Below are 3,151 nucleotides of genomic sequence, written 5' to 3' on the forward strand. Positions count from 1 at the left end.
AGGTTCTACAGCTGCACCATTGAGAGCATCCTGACCGGTTGCATCACTGCCTGGTATGGCAACTGCTCGGCATCTGACCATATGGCGCTACAGAGGGTAGTGCGAACGGCCCAGTACATCACTGGGGCCAAGCTTCCTGCCATCCAGGATCTATATAATAGGCGGTGTCAGAGTAAAGCCCATAAAATTGTCATAGACTCCAGTCACCCAAGTTATAGACTGTTTTTGCTGCTTCCGCATGGCAAGATGGTACCGGAGTGCCAAGTGTAGGACCAAAAGGCTCAACAGCTTCTACCCCCAATCCATTAGACTGCTGAACAATTCATAAAAATCGCCAACGGACAATTTACATTGACCCCCCCCCCCTTTCCTTGTACACTGCTGCTACTCGCTGTTTGTTTGTTACCTATGCATAGACACTTCGCCCCCACCTACATGCACAGAATATTTCAACTAGCCTGTACCCCTGCACACCGACTCGGTACCGGTGCCCCCTGTTTATAGCCTCATTATTGTTATTCTTGTTGTTTTACTTTTTATTATTACTTTTTATTTTAGCCTACTTGGTAAATATTTTCTTCTTCTTGAACTGCACTGTTGGTTAAGGGCTTGTAAGTAAGCATTTCACGGTCTACACTTGCCACCACATGTGCCAAATAAAGTTTGATTTGGTTTGATTTGATACATGTATCCTCACACTAGAGGTTCAGTTGAGCCAATCACATTAGTGCAAGTGTTTCAGCGACCGCAGTGACCCCACATCATGCCAAACTGTTAAAGAACAAATGGAGGGTTAAGAAACCAACAGATAGATAGAGGTCCACTGAGGACATAGTGTCACCCAGGGAGACAGGTGTTTCAGAGTCCCTGGGGTTCCAAATCCTTTTATGCAAGATTAAAGACACTCTATTTGCAACAAAACATATTTTTTTAATAATATCAGATTTTTTTACATTGTCTTTGATGTCCGCAGCAGAGACTGATATGCAGTCGAGTGTCTTGAAGCATTGCCACTCAATGACAGCAAACAGTCAACAACTTCTTGTGGTCTGTTCAATTATCGTTAACTAGAAAATGTACATTTCTAGAAGGCCATATCATTATAAATAACACATCATCTACAAATTAGGCATTCAAAACTGTCTCTGGTAGAAACTGTTTCTACTCGAAAATCTTTAAAAACCCATCCCTGAGGAATTCACTTACCTACAAAATCCAACAGGTTTCTTCACACTCTGCTTCTTTTGAGAAGATAATGTTCAAAACGCTCAAAACATTTATTCTCTGTAGTTTCTGTCTTAAGGTATCCAGGTGTATATATATGGTACGCCACCAGACAACAGCAGCCACTTACTCGTCCACCTCTTCTCCTGTGTCCTTACAGTGAGTGACAGGTGCATCCAGGTTTCCCACACATGCCCTTCTACGCCGGTGGATTTCCCTTGACCATCCCACAGTTTGCCTGATGACATGAGGATCAGAGGAGGAGTCTTAACATAGACATCATGTGTCTCGAGTCAGCCACATGCTCTCTCACCTCATCCTAATTACTGAGGATTTCAGGAGGGGATTATTGACTCTGGCCATTTCCATCTCTCTACAAACCACAAATGCATTGAGACCTATGCGTTAAAACTAACTGACTGTACCTTTTATATTGTCCTCTCTGAGCTACTGTAACACAGTGTTAGCAAATGATGTAGTGTACTCACAAGTGTCATGTAAGGTTTTCCCCAATTGTTTACATTCATTTAATCTGTTCCCTTATTGGACATCATTTTTGAAGGAGTCAGGTATGACTGTGGTGCCAAAGTTCCCCTCAAACCAACACACTTCCCCCGTGTGTTCTTCTCCTGACCATTGAGAAATATTTATCTTACAGTCATACTTACCTCACCATCCCATGGCTCCCTAGTTTGGACACTGTTCTGATGTATCATTCATAGTTTTTGAAGCTTAAAAACTACACAAATGTGTTTACAAAGGAGTGTGTAAAAGTTGCAATCAGAACAGACTGACGAGTCCAGTGGAGTTGAAGACAGAACTGTAAGCGAAGGCAGGAAGGAGAAGGTAAATATGAATATCAAAGTCTGATCAACAGCCTTTCCCACGATGCCTCAGTCATAATATTTTTTGGTCTGTTCTTTATTTTCTCTGACGTCCCATATGTCTGGCAGATTGACTCGCTCCACCTTCTCGTTCCATCCAACTACACATGGTCCTGTCTGGTCAGAGTTTACTGTGGGACACAGCCTTGTTACCAAACACACTGCAGTTTGTCAAACCCCACCAATGGGATGGTCTTGACTGGGATAAGGGTTGACTAAAGTACTAGTATAGGGACACATGGCATGGATACAAAATGGGAAGTAGTCCAATTTTAGTATTTTTATTTTAATCAACCAAATACAGTTGGCCTGTATATTTTTTGTAATTCTTATCTCTTACTTTTTGTTGTTGTTGGTATTATCTTAAAACTGCATTGTTGGTTAAGGGCTTGTAAGTAAGCATTTCACTGTAAGGTCTACACCTGTTGTATTCGGGGCATGTGACAAATATATATAATTTGATTTGATATATTACATGTGTAAAATATTTCAATTTATGGCACTCATCCACCTAACACTTTTCCCATGATCGTTCATTTCCACCAGGATCTTCAGGTCTGTCGGTTTGATTTTGCAGACAAGTGCTTAGAGTTACCACAGAGTGGCGCTACTGCTGAGCTAAAAACAATACAGCACTCTGGTTCCTTTACAGCAGTGTTTCCCAAACAGTTAGAAACAGCAGCTAATTCTATCTCTCAGTCTAGTTGTGTACTGTAAAGCAGGGTTTCCCAAACTCGGTCCTGGTGCCCCCACTGGGTGCACATTTTGGTTTTTGCCATAGCGTTTGAATCAGCACTACACAGCTGATTCAAATAATCAACGCTTGGTTGAGTTGGATATTTGAATCAGCTGTGTCTGTGGTGCTCAGTGACGTGTTGTGTTGGATTTGCCCCTATTGATACACCCTCCAAAGCTTAATTAATAACTTCGCCATGCTCAAAGGGATATTCAGTGTCAGTTTTTTTTTTTTTTTACACATCTACCAATCGGTGCACTTCTTTGCGAGGCATTGAAAAACCTCTGTGCTCCTTGTTGTTGAATCT

This window comes from Salvelinus fontinalis, chromosome 3 (assembly GCF_029448725.1).
Source record: "Salvelinus fontinalis isolate EN_2023a chromosome 3, ASM2944872v1, whole genome shotgun sequence".
Classification (NCBI taxonomy): domain Eukaryota; kingdom Metazoa; phylum Chordata; class Actinopteri; order Salmoniformes; family Salmonidae; genus Salvelinus; species Salvelinus fontinalis.